The following is a 16,149-nucleotide window of genomic DNA, read 5'->3' as shown; positions in this document are numbered from 1 at the left end:
ATGAGAAGAACACAGAGTTTTCTTCTGTAATATTCCTGCCAGTATCTTTGCTCATCATTCATTCTGCTTTTAAATAAATTTGTGCTGAACTATGACATACATACAGAAAGGTGACAAATCATATGTGGACAGATCAATAAATTTCAAAAATTGAACTTGTCTATGTAACCAGCACTCAGATCAAGAAATTGAACAGTCTGTCACTCTAAAAGCGCCTGTTCTGACTTCAAATTATAATCATTGATGATTAATTTTGCCTGGTTTTGTACTTTATATGAAAGGAATCATATAGCATGTATTTTTGTATATGGCTTCTTTCTCTCAGCATTATATATTCATGTTGTTGCAGGTATTAAATATTTTCTTCTTTTTCTAACTGCAGCGTTCCATTATATGAATTCATCGGTTATTTTTTCTTTCGGTTATGGATACACACTGGAGTTGTTTTCAGTTTTGGGCTGTTATGAATTGCACTGCTGTGAACATCCTTGTTCATGTCTTTTGCCACACATGTGTCTGTTTATGTTGGCTATATACCTAGGAATTGAATTGCAGAGTTATAATGTATGCATACATTCATCTTTAGTAGATACCGCCAAACGGTTTTTCAGGTGGGCAGTTAACACTCCTACCAAAGGTATAAGGGAAGTGCTGTTTGCTCCACATCCTTGTCAACATGGCTTTTAATTTTAGCTATTCCAGTGGGTATGTAGTGGTACCACACTGGGGATTTTAACTTGTGTATCTCTGATGACTAATGAAATTGAGCATCTTTCATCTCTTTGTTGTCTTTTGTGAGGTCATCATTCATTCTTGCCTTTCAGATCTTCTATCCGGTATCATTTTACTTCTGTGCAAAGGTCATTTCCTTTATAATTTAGTGTGTCAGCTGATGGTAAACTCTCGGTTTTGTTTGGCTGAAAATGTTTATTGTTCTAGAAGGAATCGTCTTTAGTTATAGAATTCCAGGTTGATTGTTATCTCTGTTAGGTCACTGAAGATAGTAGTCCTTTTCTGGGCTCCATTGTTGCTGTTGAGAAATCAAGAGTCATCGTAATTGGTGTTCATTTGTAGGTGATTCTCTTTCCTCTTTGCTGCTCTTAAGATTGCTTTTTATTTAGTGTTCTGCAGTTTTGCTCTGATGTCCCTCAGTATTGCTCTTCCCCCTGCTTGTTGTTTGTTGGCCTTTCTGGATTCAAGGAGTGGTGTCATTTACAGTATTGATTCTCTCCATTATCTTTCTCTAGTATTCCTCTTAGGTGAATGTTAGACCTATTCACTCTACCATCCGTGTCTCTTAATGTCACCTTTATGGTTGCATCTCTCTATTTGGGAAGCATTCTAGATGGTTTTTTTTAGATCTGTCTTCCAGTTCCTGTTCCATTATTCATCTGTGTCCAAATGTAATTTATTCACCTAATGAATTTTTTTAAAAAATGTAGAGATCTTTTTTTTTAATATTTATTTATTTATTTGGTTGTGCCGGGTCTTAGTTGTGGCTTGTGGGCTCCTTAGTTGTGGCATGTGAACTCTTAGTTGTGGCATGCATGTGGGATCTAGTTCCCTGACCAAGGATCGAACCTGGGCCCCCTGCTTTGGGAGCCCAGAGTCTTATCCACTGCATCACCAGGGAAGTACCATTAATTTTTTGTAAACTTCTATTATCATATTTTTAGTTCTAAAATTCTATTCAGTTCTTTTTTCAGTTCTGTTTAGTTATTTACAATATTCTATTTGTTCATTACTTGCAAGCTTCTCATTTATACATTTATGTATATATATATACATTAAAAAAGAAAAAACTATTAGCTTTAATATTTGGCACAGAGAGAAGAGGGCCTGAAGCCAGGTTTTAGATTAAGATGATTGTAACTCACAGTCTCTCATGTCTTCCTTCTTTTCTTTTATCTCTCTTTCTTTCTTTCTTTTATTTTTTACTTTTCATTTTGAAATACTTTTAGGCTTAAAAAAAAAAAGTTGCAAAAATAGGTTAATTTCTACATACCCTTCACCAACCTTCCCAAAATGCTAATGTCGTATATAACTATAGTAAACTTATCAAAATCAGGAAATTCACGTTCATACGGTAATGTTAATTGAGCTACAGACCTTATTCATATTTTATCACCTATCTCACTAATATTTATGTCTGGACCATGATCCAGTCTAGGATCCAACATTGCATTTAGTTGTTTTATTTCCTTTGTCTTCTTTAATCTGTGCTGTTTGTCAAATGGTGGTTTTTCTATTTCCATCATTCTTCTCTACACTTATTAATTGAAATTCTCTTACGAGAAAGAGCTTGGCCTTCTTGCCCATTTATTTGTGGATTCAGTTACTTAATTTTTATCGAGATGGACTCATGGGTATTTGTTTTATCCTATAAATTAAAATGTATTAATATAATTTTTTAATTTTTTTGCTCAGATTTGGCCCCTTCAGGTTAGTTCCAGTCCTTTCGATAAATCCTTATCTTTTTTGAGCACTCCTTACTTCGTTGTACCACAAAATGTTCTAGGTTCATCTGGTACTTTCCCTTTCCTAGCTTTGCAGCCAGACATTTCTCTAAGTAGTCCTGGTTCCCCTTATTGGAGGATGGTGTTTAGAAGCCAGTATTTGGGTGCTACATGTGCTCATTGCTACAGGGGTATCTTTGCTCCTAGTCTTTGTCAGAGGACAGAGCTACACATACCTGCCTCTACCAATATCTATTATCTACTGAAATATATTAAAAACCATGATATCTCTGATTCCAGTCTGATACCATACAGTTCATTCTGGTCTTTCACATTCCTTTCTTTGTTTTTTCTCTAGTCTCAGAGTATATAGTCAAGATACTGGCTTCCAAAGCGGTTAGGTTAGTTCTTTTCTTCTGTACTCAGTTAAGTGTGGTTACTTGTACCTTTGTAATGCAGTTCCCTTATTACTGAATGTGTTTCATTTTGAGTTACCTTCACATACTGTTTGATTTTGATTGTTTACCTTTTTATTTTGTTTAACAGTACTATGGTTATAAATGTCAAAACTATGCAAGAAGATATATCTGGAGACCTATCACTCCCCCTCTATTCTTTGTATTCCATTCTCATTCCCCCAGTTCCCACCTGAATGGTTCCATAATGCCTGTAGGATAAAATTTGAACCTAGTATAATTGACAAGTCCCTCCATCATCTCAGTCTTAGCTTGTCCTTATACACCATGTTCTGGAAGCCTCAGATTTCCTCTTATTCCTCAAGCATGAGTGGCTCATTCATGCCTCCATGCCTTTGCATATTCTCTCCCTCTGCCTGGAATAATGCTCTGTTCCTTTTCTTGTCTTGCCCATCTTTAATCATTCAAAACCCATTTTAGGGCTTTCCTGGTGGCGCAGTGGTTGAGAGTCCGCCTGCCGATGCAGGGGACATGGGTTCGTGCCCCGGTCCGGGAAGATCCCACATGCCGCAGAGCGGCTGGGCCCGTGAGCCATGGCTACTGAGCCTGTGCGTCTGGAGCCTGTGCTCCGCAACGGGAGAGGCCACAGCAGTGGGAGGCCCGCGTACAGCAAAAAAAAAAAAAAAAAAAAAAAAACCCATTTCAACTCTTACCTACTAGGTAAAGACTTCCTTTCCTCACCCATCTCTCCTCATTTGCATTTCACTCCTCCATTTAGTAATTCTCTTCTGTTAATTCATAGCTCTATAGCACTTGTAAATATCGTGTAACTTTTGTGACATTTGATTTAAATTATTGATGCATAGGCTTTTCATTTTCTTTATAACTGTGAGCTTCTTAAAGACAGGAACTTTGTCCTTGGATTTCTAGCATCTAGTTCAGTTTCTTGCACTTATCAGTTATACAGTGAATACAGTATAGTGAGTGGATGTCAGTTCTTTTCACTTTTTCTTTACTCTTTCTCTCTTTATTTCACTCATGATATAAGCCCATATTAATAGAATGTGATGCCCATGATCTTGTTTGGCATTTTTGTATTTTCTGCCTCTCCTCATATATTTGGGCACAACCTTGGTAATTTAATGGCTTCCTGTGATCCCTGGGAAGTCACAATATCTAATTAAATTTTCGGACACAGTATAGAGGGATGAGGTGAAACCAGGGTATAGAAATTGTTTAAAATATGCAGACCTAAAAAGTCAAGACTATATTATCTGTCCGATTTGCCTTTTCATTTGAAAGCTGAAGCTTGCTGCCCGTTTAACCTGTTAGATTGGAAGAAGTTGTTGTACTGGAAACAAAATCCTTTCAACGGTCTTTCAGGAGCACTAGTCAGCTTTTAAAATGTCATTATTATTGTCCAAAAGACAAGTTTAGTAACCTTCCACATTGTGTTTCTAAGCTGCTTACTTTACTTTGTATTCTGTATAGATTATTCAGCAGATTATGTTAAAATGTAGGGGCTTATTTCCACCAGTCTCTTCATGCACCATCTGTTACTTCCCTCTCTCCCTCTGTATTGCATTCTCTTCCTGCCTGTGTGTTCTATTTAATCATAGCTCATTCTCCAAAGTCCTGCCTGCTACTCAGCACAGAGGTTTAGTTGTAATGTAGACGTCACACTAAGCAAAGGGGCGGGGGTGTTGTTTCTGGACCGCGCTTAGCAGGGTACAGAGCTGCAGCTACTGCATCGAGTGTCTGATGTCCGGGGCTAGTGAGCTTTGAGAAATCATTCACTTATCTTACTGGCCCATATTCTTTATTTATAAAAATTGAAAATATATCACTTTTTTATTCAAGTGTTACACATATAGAGACAAATGTGTCATAAAGGAGCACTTTGATGAATTTTCCTAATTGAGTATAACCGGAAAACCACCATTCAAACCAGGGAACCCAGTATTACTAGCCTGCCAGAATTCTTCCTTCCCCCCCAGGCTTTACTGCCCCCTCTAAAAGATAACTACTATCCTGATTTACATCGTTTTACCTCCTTTTGAACTTTATAAAATAAAATCATATGGTACATTCTGTCATGTGTCTGGCTTCTTTGTCTCGACATTAAGTTTGTGAGATTCATCTGTGTTGTTGAATCATTTATGGTTCATTTATGTTCATGACTGTGTAGTATGCAAACTGCCTGTTTTTGTAAATAAAGTTTTATTGGAGCACAGCCACACCCATTCATTTACATATTGTCTGTGGTTAGTTTTGCACTCCAGTGGCAGAGTTGAGTAGTTGTAACAGGGCACAGAGACCGTTTGGCCTGCAAACCCTAAAATATTTACTGTCTGGTCCTTTGCAGAAAAAATTGATTGACCCCCTGCTGTGTAGTGTTCATTATATGAATATTCCACAGTTTATTTGTTACTGAGTCTTGGCTATTGCAATTAATGCTTCGTTAGATATATGTGTCTTTAGGACCTGTGTATATGCATTCCTAGAAGGTATTTCCCCAGGAGTGGAATTGCTAGGCCACAGTTTATGTTCTGCTTTATTAGCTATTGCCGAGCAGTTTTCCAGTTCACACTCCCACAGCAGCACATGAGAGTTGAATTGCTCCACATCCTAAGACCTGGTATTGTCAGATATTTGCATATGAGCCATTTGGATGAGCATGTAATTTGATCTCATTTGTGGTTTGTAATTTGTATTTCCATGGTAATGAATGACGTTGAGCACCTTTTCATGTGCTTGTTGGCCATTTTTCATATCCTGTTTGGGTGACCTGTCTTTTTCTTGTTTTGTCGGAGTTTGTTATATTCTAATGAGTCCTTTGCTGGATTTATATATTGCAAATATATCTTCTTTTCTGAGACTTGCACTTCTATTTTAATAGTGCTTTTGTTTTTTTTTATTTTTATGAACATGAAGGGGATCAGAATATGCCACCCCAAAATACGCCACTTTGGCATGAAAATTATTTTGGACTGAAGGAAGTCTAAAAACATCAGACACAGGAAGAGCTTTTTGCCCTCCCCCTTTCTTCCAGAAAGCTGGGCATAAATTTCCATTTGTAAATTTTCCATTTGTAAATTTCCATTTGTAAAGCAGGGCATAAATTTGGGGTGTAAGCAGGGCACCCCATCTGCCATACCAGGAAGAAGAGAATGACACTTGAGTCTGTGTAACAAATCTTACTCAATAATTCTTATCTCCCATACATTTCCTAGTCACCTTCCCACAATTTCTCATCCTTAGGAGCCTAACCCCCTTTTTTCCTTTGTTTAGTCACTTCTCCACTATTTATTGCCCTTTTGTTAGAATGGCGTATGAGCCCCTGGATCTAACTGCCACTTTAGGTTCTCATTGTTCCATGGCATCTCCATGCATGTAAAAACATTAACATCAATAAAGAAACATATGCCTCTTCTCTTATTAATTTGTCTTCGTCAGTTGAATTTGCAAGTCCCCAGGAATTGAATACAAGAGGGTAGAGGAAAAGTTTTTTCTTCTTCTGAAGACCATAACTAATGCCAACAACATGGCTGAATCTTACATACACTGAGGAAAGTGAAGTTAGACATGATATTCGTAGATTGATGGCCGGTTACTATCCTCAGCCTTGCCAAGGCACGCCATCCCCAGGAAACACCAAGCAGCCATGGTTAGAGTTTTATGTTTTTAAACTCCTTCTGAATTAAGAGTGTGACTTGCCATATTGTTATTTGTCCTGAGGTCTGGATAGGGACAGACCTTTCTCTTTTGAATATTAAAAGACATTCCAGTGTCTTAGAGTCCCCAGTTCTTTGGCTGTGTTTCTTTAGCATTTCAAGGTATGCTGAATATTCAAAGGTTTTATTAAAATGCAGAGTCAAATATTTGAATCAGATACGTGCATTTTTTTCTGGGGACTGTTTCCTCAGATCTCTGAGCTTAGGAATTTAGAAATTGAAGCTGATTTATCTAGCTTTAAGTTGCGTTGAACTCAGTAGGTTGGATGTGTGTTGTAGAGGTTAGATGACATGGGTTTTGAGGTCCGTTTAATAATTGCTTTTGTTTCCGTTTTATAAATAGCAGTCCAGGGCAATTTTCCTTGCTTAAAATGTATTTTCTTTGTTTGTTTGGTGGTGGTCAGATCTACAAAAGATGCAGATAATTATAACTTGAAGATAGAAGAATTTTTATACTGCAGATATTTTTCTCATTTTTAATTTAAGTTCAGCTGCTTACTTTAAAAAGACTGGTTTATTTCTTTCAGGGAAAAAAATAAGACTTGTCAAAGTTATGCAACTGTTTTTAATGAAATGTCTTCTGTACTTAACTATTTTTATTCTTTTTTTCAGGTTATACATTGTTAATGTGGTTGCTATTATCTGAATTTCTGTAGCTATGGCACAAGAATATAGTAAGTACTGTACCATACTTCCTATGACCTACGTGCTTTATAAAGTGTTAATTTTCTGTCTTTAAATTTCTCATTGGAGCAGTGGAGGTGTAGGAACAAAGTTTTTAAAAATCTGCTTTTCTCGGGAGTTCCTGGCAGTCCAGTGGTTAGGACTCAGCATTTTCACTGCCGTGGACTTGTGTTCAATCCCTGGTTGGGAAACTAAGGTCCTGTAAGGAGCGCGGTGCAGCCAAAAAAAATCTGCTTTTCTCAAAGGAAGTAATTAATTTGGTCATCTGAGTTTTGCATCTCTAGCTTTATATATGTACAAATATATCACGATTATGATTTATTTAATCTTCTGATAAACACAGAATGGCTCAGGCCTTTCCCTGTAAATGCTAGTGAGTAGACATTAGGATTGAATCCATGTTATGCATCTCATCTACCCCACCACCACAAGCCCCCCCCCCCGCCATGTTATGGGGTTGAGGAGCTGACCACAGCTCCAGGGTGGGCCCTGGTGAGGGGCAGTCCCATCCCTGCTGTGTCCACGCATGATTAACTCATCGGGGAGGAGGCATCAGCCAGTGGTGCGCATTCACTGGCCAGCGGCCTGGCTTCAAGAATGGTTCTCTAATCCTGCTCTAGCCAAGGAGACTCCAAAGTAAGTTTGCCGGGAGCTTCTGGCAGAAGTCTTCTCATACTTCAAACAGAGCTACCGGAAGAGCCTGCCTCTGCCTCTCTTCTTCTGGATGTTGTTTTGCGCTGGTGTGAGGTCTGGTGTGGCTCCAGGCCAAGCAGGAAGTCACACAGAGTGGAGGACAGAGGAACCAGCCTTGAAGGCAGTTTCTCCTCCAGAAGTCCAAGCATGTGAGCCAGTAACATTTCCTTTCTGTTTAAGCCAGTTTGAGTTGGGAGCCAAAAGACCCTAGGTGATTCACTTCATCTCCATTTGTTTTTAGTACTCCATTCGTTTCTCCCTGGGGAATGTGGGAGCAGTTGCAAAGGGAGGCAAACTCATACTGTTAAACTAACCTGACAGGATGTGTTGCTGTGGAGGGCACCCTCTTCATTCTGAACAATTCACAGGCAGTGATTTCATATTCAAAGACATGAGAATGAAATACATTGCTTTCGGATTCTGTCTTTCCTTTCCCTGGAGGTTTTGCCTTTTAATCAACCCACTTGGGCTGTGACCGCTGAAAAGGGTCTTAGACTGCTGACCTGAAAACCATCCCCTTCTATAGGTATATATTTAACAGTGTGGAGCTGTCCCTTGTGTTTTCTTAGAACAGTCTATACCAGACTTCTAATTCCTTGTTTGCTTTTGTTCTTCAAAAATTACTGTGAGTACTCAAATACAGAAACTGCATAAGGAATGATATAACAGATATTTATTATGTGTCCTGCTACAACACTCTAGACAAATAGAATGTTTACCAATCCTATGGAACAGTTAAAAACCTACGGCCATCCTCCCTCATAACACTATCCTTTCTCCGCCTCTGAGGAACCTCTTTCCTGGTTTTGATCTCTGTTCTTCTCATGCATTTGTTTGTGCTTTTACTACGTACGTGTAGGATGGTTTTTGTATGCTTTTTCACTTCAGGTAAACGTAGATACTGTGCGTGTATTTGTTGTTTAAGATCACAAAGAATTTGAGAAGAAATTCAGGATCACAGAAAGAAGCTATGAATGTGTTCTCAGATACTTGTCCGAAGATCTGTCACTAGGCATCTTGGTGATCCGTAATGAAATGGGTTAGATTTTCAGTGGCTGATGAGTTTCATCAACACGCTTATCTTCTGGAGTCTGGTGCTTGGTCTGCTGCTGAGTTCACACCCGCGCCTGCACTCCTATGAGGGTTTGGCATGTACAGGACCTACTGTGTCATCAGTGAGCTTTTCAGAGTGTGTTGGTTACTTTTTCATATAAATAGCTCCATTCATCGTGTGGTCATAATGCATGCTTTCGGCAAACTTGGGTAAAACTGCATTCTTCTGCACTCTGACAGTTAGCCATCATACTGACAGAGTTGCCTCATGTACTTCCTAAATTTGTTTCCGCCTTGTGGCAGCAGTAATAGAGGAGGCATCCACTCCTATGAACAGATTATGAAGCACGGTACTTTGAATTGTAGTATCTCATTATTTCCTTTTGTGCCCCAGCCTGAGTCTTGGAGACGATTTTGTAGCATCCTTGTCTGAAACATTTCTTAGGTCATTTAACTTCTGCATTCAAAACACCCATTCTTTGCCGTTTGAGGAGTCGTCTCCCCCGGTTCTTGTTTGGAACGTTGCCTCCACAGACTGAATAGTCATTTCCACTCAGAGATCATTAATCCTCTCAATTTGGGAGCGTAATTACAGATAAAATGTCAGAGAAAGATTTATGACAATCAGAAGAGGATTTCCTTTTCTTTTCAGGGTGTTATTTTTTGCTTAATTTTTTTTTTTTAATTTTATTTTTGGCTGTGTTGGGTCTTCGTTGCTGCACGCGGGCTTTCTCTAGTTGCGGCGAGTGGGGGCTACTCTTCGTTGCGGTGCGCGGGTTTCTTATTGCGGTGGCTTCTCTTGTTGCGGAGCACAGGCTCTAGGCGCATGGGCTTCAGTAGTTGTGGCGCACCGGCTTAGTTGCTCTGCGGCATGTGGGATCTTCCTGGACCAGGGCTCGAACCCGTGTCCCCTGCCTTGGCGGGCGGATTCTTAACCACTGCGCCACCAGGGAAGTCCCATCGCTTAAATGTTTAACATGTGAAAAAAACAGTAAACCCAAAAGGTTTTTTTCCCCTTAATTCATATAGATTGTATCCACACTACAGACTCAATAACATCTTTTGTAGAAATCCAGTTTTAGGTTTTGGTGCTTTGTGCATGCATTTTTCTGTTGTTAAAAAAATGAATCCTTCTTTTAATTTTATTTAAATGTAACTGTCTTTAGCTTTTTTCCTTCATTGTGGGCCCAGGATCATAAATTCAAATGTTGCCAATGCTAGAAGATTATAACCATCAAATGGAAACACCCAATCAATGAGGCCCCTATGAAAAGAGCTAGTAAATCTTTTGCATTGGGAGATGACCAGACTGCAAATGGAATGCCATTTGTACAGCAGGCCAAATATAGACAAGAAATGCAAGATATTTAAGCTATAATCCTGTAATGAATTTTATTTCCATATTCTTGTTTCAAAAACTTTAGTGTTTTTTAAGGGAAAAAGACTACTGACGTTTTTCTTTGAAAGATCAATTCAGTGAACTGATATTTTTATTTCTTGTGGAAGGATGTCTTCTCATTTATTTCCTGTGTAAAGGGATCTGTAGACTTGGCTTATTTTTATGCCTCAAAATGAAATGGTGCCCTTTGGAGGATGCTCCACTGGGCTGAGGGAACTTCTAGACAGTGACCCAGATCTGTAATTACGTCTTGCTTTCCGCACCCTTGTTGACTTGAAATCACTAGCCATAGACCATTTAGTCTGGGGAAGCAATACATGAATCATCTAAATTGGTGCAAATTATCCAGAATGCTACTAAATGTTTTCCACTCTTTATTCTGATTGAAGGAACTAGAAAGGGAGACTTGTTCTTTGAGTTTGAAGATGGGTATATACCCATTTGTGAAAGCAAATTTCTTCCCTAGATAGAGTGAAAAGCAGTGGAACATTTGACATTTGTAAGCAATTTGGGTTTTGCGGGTCTGTTTTAGAACATTCCTCCGCGCTTTCTAGCCTTTCCTTTGTGAAGGGGTAGTAGTGGTTGCCTGTCTTCAGCTCCAGTTTGGTCTCCCCCAGGGGCTGTCTTGCTGCCGAGAGTCTCAGCTTAACTCCTGCAGCATGGTTGACGCAGGAGGGAATCCTGGAAGTTTATATTGTGTGCGTTTTGCATCTTCTAACTTGAACCACTCATCAGTGTCTCTCATATTTAGGACGGAATTTGATATCCTTTTCTTCTCTGACTTATTGACACCTGTCAGTTACCTGGCAATGAAGTGGGTGAAAGTCTTTTTTTGGTCTTCACTGAATCATAAGTTCGCTTTGTTCCAATTTATTTTAGTACAAAACATTAAAATAATCATATTCATTCTAAAGTGGAGGACATTTGTAAGTCATTTGGGGATAAAGATAAAATGAAGACTTTTCTTAGCTAGAAAGTAAGCCTTTTAATGAGGTTTTTTGTTTTTTGTTTTCCTATGGGTTTTCTCTGATGGTGCATTAGGGATCTTGCCCAGCACTTAACATCTTATTGTTTCTGCTCTAAAGAGAAAAAGACAAGCAGATTTAGCCAGTCAGTAGCCAAAAGACCAGATTTTCAACTTGTAATGTGAGTTGACTTTTTAATACGTGGATAAATCTTTGTTTTCACATTGGAATATCTGTGAGTGGGCCTCTCAGAGGAATGCATCTTTTGACAGGAAGTAGAAGAAAGCCATAGCTCGCTGTGTAATTTTGTGTTTTGCAGGCGTGACTACTGTTTTGCGTCTGTGGGTGTACGTGCACAAGCACGTGAGTTGGGTTGTCTTTGCTGGTCTGGGTCATTGCTATTTGTTATACACTGTCATGTTCATTTTGGAAAATCAGGTGTTCAAATTATAAAATTATGGTTAGCACATCTGCTGAATTAAGTTGAAAGATTTTAGAATGAGTTTCTAAGAAACTGATAAAGTATTTCATGTCAGTGAACACCCTTGATAAAATTCCTTATTACACGGTTAGTTAAGCTCTTTTCCCTGATATAAATCTTAGAGACCTTCATATTAGCAATTTAGGCTGTGTTTAAAAAGCGTGCCTGTTTACGAAGCACTTTGGTCCTGTTTGTCGTAAGGACTTGTTTAATACCTCTCACTTAATCTCTTTTTGCAATTAGGAGCCAAGAGACCATGCTTCAGTACCAAATACAAATCACGAAAACTTATGGTCCTTAGTTTGCATATTGTGTAAATAATTGGGTCATTAGCCAACACCTAAACAGACTGGGCGTGAAAAGTTTAAGTCTAGTGGGAATTTAACATCACTTTATGGCTTCTAGATTACATTGTGTGAACTATTTCTTCCATGGCAGTCAGTATCTCTCGTCAGTGGGTGCAGTGACAGGCCAGGTCAAGAATTCCAAAGTTCTTAAGGAGTGTAGCAATATCTGGAGTTTTATGCTTGATGATATCTTATCCCCTCAGTAGCAGATGCCTTCTAACTTTGTGGAAATGAAATCTCAATTTTCTAAATGAATGCTAATCCCTGGCGAAAGCTTCCCACCCTCTTTGTTTTTTGTTATTTTTCTTAAATTTTCTTCTCAAATCAATTAAATAGAATTAGTCTGATCTGTACCAGTAGGTACCCGCTCTGTACTCTGGAAAACTGCTAAACAGTGTGTGAAGACAGACCAGCTGTCTCTACTTCTGTCTGAATATTTGGCCCCATCTTGAAAATTTGATGGTATTCCCATTTTATTACTGCATGGTGGCCTCATTTATAAAAATAATAAATTTATTTTATTTATGTATTTTTGGCTGCATTGGGTCTTCGTTGCTGTGCGTGGGCTTTCTCTAGTTGCGGCGAGTGGGGGCTACTCTTCGTTGCAGTGCGCGGGCTTCTCATTGCTGTGGCTTCTCTTGTTGCGGAGCATGGGTGTTAGGCGCATGGGCTTCAGTACCCATGGTGCACAGCCTCAGTAGTTGTGGTGTACGGGCTTAGTTGCTCTGCGGCATGTGGGATCTTCCCGGACCAGGGCTCGAACCTGTGTCCCCTGCCTTGGCAGGCGGATTCTTAACCACTGTGCCACCAGGGAAGCCCAGTGTCCTCATTTTAAAGATGGAGACATCAGTGTACATCTATTCACTCTGCAAATGCGTGGAGCTTGTTGGTTATAAAGATTCAAGCCAAGGCCCAGCATTCATTGTGGCTAAAATTCTGTTCTTTTATTGTATTTTGCTAATCATTTGGAGTAATATCCATTTGGTTGTATTTGTTTGAAGTATCCAGAAAACCTCCGGAAAACACTCCATTCCTCCCAAATTTAAAAAATAACTTTTCCAAAAACAATACATACCTACGAAAATGTGGAAAGTACAGCCAAACATAAAATGAAGATGAAAATGAAAAGCATCTGTGATTTTACCACCCAGAAGTAGCTGTGATTAACATGAGCTAATAATGTGTTCTCACAGAACACAGAGCGCACCATTAAAAGGGTGGTGCAGGGGGACCCACACCAGTTATTAAGGAAGGACTAACCTGGGTGGTGGCACCCAGAAATTCTTAAATACCTGTATATGGAATGTGTTAAACATAATATCATCTGAACTTCAAGTATTTATATCAAGAGGTTGTTGACATTTCATCATAGGATAAAGAGGGAGCCTTTTTAAAGGGAAGCTGGGCTCTGGCCTATTCTGGTTAGCTTTTGTTTTTAACCATTTTAGGGAGAGATTTTTGGTGTAGGGTATATTTCTCTATGTAGACCCGTGGTTTTGTTTTGTTTGTTTTTAAGTGAGGGAGTCTTATAAAGTAAGCCATTATATAGGAAGAGGAATACTATATCTTTAAAAGAAATGTCTCCGTTCCCCTGATAGAAAGATAGGAGAAAAAAGGCAAGTGACCGAAGGCTGCATTTGGTAATTCTCCAAGGGTAGTTGAATTCAGGGTCCCTCCTGGACTTGTTTTTGATATGGTGTATCTGTCCCCTGCCTCATTCTGTCTGATGTACCCTTCCTCTCTGCTCCCTCCCCTGTCCCGTAACTTAAACAATGCAACATTGCAAAGCACAGGGAACTCTGCTCTGACTCACATCTCCATTATCCCACTTCATGCTTCAGTTTACAGTAAGTCTGGTTATTGTCTGGTTTTCAAATCATCACACCACAAGGAAGCAACAGACATCTCCCTGGATCTGAAACTATTTGCCCTTTGTGGTGTTTTGATTGTTTCTGAGGATTTGTTTGCTGGCCTCTTTCTCTGAGGCTCAAAATAACTTGGTATGTATGCCACAGCCCTCTTAGCTTCCAGAGGGCTTCTTTTAAGTGTCTGTCCATAACAGAAACATTCTCTGTGAGCAGGGATGCACTTCAACCAGTTGGCCAGTAATCAGCCCCAGAGTTTATTGTCCTGAAGCCTTTGTGGTGTAAACAGAGCAAATGATGAGAGCTTTGTCCTTTGTCCTCTCTTCCAAGGAAAGAGTGTAAAAGTTGTTTTAAATGAAGTCTGAATTTTGTGTTATCACTCAGTTTTGGCCCTGTGTCCATTTAGATTTTAGCCTGGGATTCTTTGGCAAACTGCACCCCTGGAAGAAAATGAGGGTTTCTAAAAGAATTGTTGTTTCAGCAGCTGTTAATGTCAGTAAGAACACAGCACTGTCTTTGAAGATTCTTTAGACAGCAACAGCATGTGGGATTCCACTTTTGCGACGTTATTCTCTTCCACTGAGAGACTGATTTGAATTATATTAGTCAAATAGCGTCCAGTTTTAAATTATTTTATAATTTTGTATTGTTGGAGAACACTCAAACTTTGATTCCTGGGTGTTATAGTGTGTTTTTAGTTTTAGGCATCAAATTAAGATCTTTGCATTTAAATGGTTGAAGAAAGCAAATTTTAATTTGTTTTCAAAATATTATCATTAATAAATAGTGATCCTATCTTTTCTGCCTGTTTTACTTATGAGTGGCTTCATGGGACTTTTAGACTTTGCATGATCGTGTTTAACATTCTGAACTGTGGTCTTTGTATTCACAATGCTGGGGGTGTGTATCAGTTGATTTTCTTGCATAGCACTCATTAGATTTACTTCAGGTTTATTTCAAATTTATTTATTTTATTCTCAGACCCAATGCTAAAGTTATAAATAAAGAAACCTCCCTATTTTTTAATTTGCTACTTTGACTCTTAACACGTTATAACAGTGTCTCTTTATCAGTGGGTTCCTGATTCTGTTAAGTTCACTACTCCTTCACAAAGATAGCTTGATAGGGTTTTGTTTGTTTGTTTGTTTCAGATAAGATTCCAATGTAATCTCTTCTCCAAAAGGATTTGGATAAGTCATTTACAGTTGGTCTCCCAATCCTCATTCTCATTCCTTCAAAATGGGTTATCTTTTTACCTCTCCTTCCCCATTTCCTTCCTTTTTTTTTTTTTTTTTTTTTGATATGAAAGACATGGGGGGCAGCTGGTAGGACGAGGGGGGAGGAGTTTGACTTTGTTCTAAGTGGAGGATGGGAATAAAGTCAAGTTCAGGTAAAGAATGAAGGGGTCAACCTGATGTGGGAAGAAAATTAGAGAGAAAAGAGTTCAGGTGAGGAATTTGTAGTCTTAAAAAGTAACCCACCACAGAGGAATTGCTAACTCTGCCATTGCTTCTTTTTTGACCTGAAATAACACCAGGTAGCTACCATTTTCTAAGCAAGGTCTGAGGGCATCTTTAAGCAGTAGCTAATTTGTCCATGTTTTGTTTTGCTTTTCATAGTAGATGCTCAGTTAATAGAAAGCTTGATTGACTTGCTGACGTGTTAACTGCAGGGAAAAAAATAGGCTCACTCTTTTTTCAAAACAGCCATTCTAATTTCTGACCAGATGGATTCCTCCTTCATTAATTCTGTGAGGAGGCTGTGACATCAGTTGAATACCCTTTTTTTAAAATCAAATCTTCTTCCCTAATGTTATATAGTAGGATCTCTTTTTCTCTAGGGGAGTGAGAAATGTGAGAAGTTACTTTCTCTTCATGTTTCAAAGTAAAAGGCTGTACTGTTGCCTAGTTCCCAGAGAGGTGATTTCCAACCATTCCTACACTCAGTCTTTGGGGTACATTAGTCCTCCATAAATTGGTGGGATTAAAATTATGTTCTGAAATTTTGCCATATTCTTTGAGATTTTTGGAGTCCCCTAGTGGTTGTCTGAAACCAC

General features: G+C 38.9%; 1 protein-coding gene across 9 annotated transcripts in view; it reads left to right on the top strand.

The window, feature by feature from the left end:
* Positions 1–16,149, top strand: part of SIPA1L1 (signal induced proliferation associated 1 like 1) — a 480,253-nt gene that overhangs the window by 275,586 nt on the left and 188,518 nt on the right. For 7 of the 9 annotated variants that reach the window (XM_082647658.1, XM_082647657.1, XM_082647656.1 and 4 more), the window contains exon 4: positions 7,219–7,280. The exons of the other annotated variants lie outside the window; for them this stretch is intronic. The gene's annotated coding sequence lies outside the window, so the exon portion shown is untranslated. The remainder of the gene's footprint in view (positions 1–7,218; positions 7,281–16,149) is intronic. 9 annotated transcript variants of the gene reach the window in all.

Source organism: Grampus griseus, assembly GCF_964374135.1.
Source record: "Grampus griseus genome assembly, chromosome: 2".
Lineage (NCBI taxonomy): Eukaryota > Metazoa > Chordata > Mammalia > Artiodactyla > Delphinidae > Grampus > Grampus griseus.
This window is presented reverse-complemented; position numbering and strand designations above follow the sequence as displayed.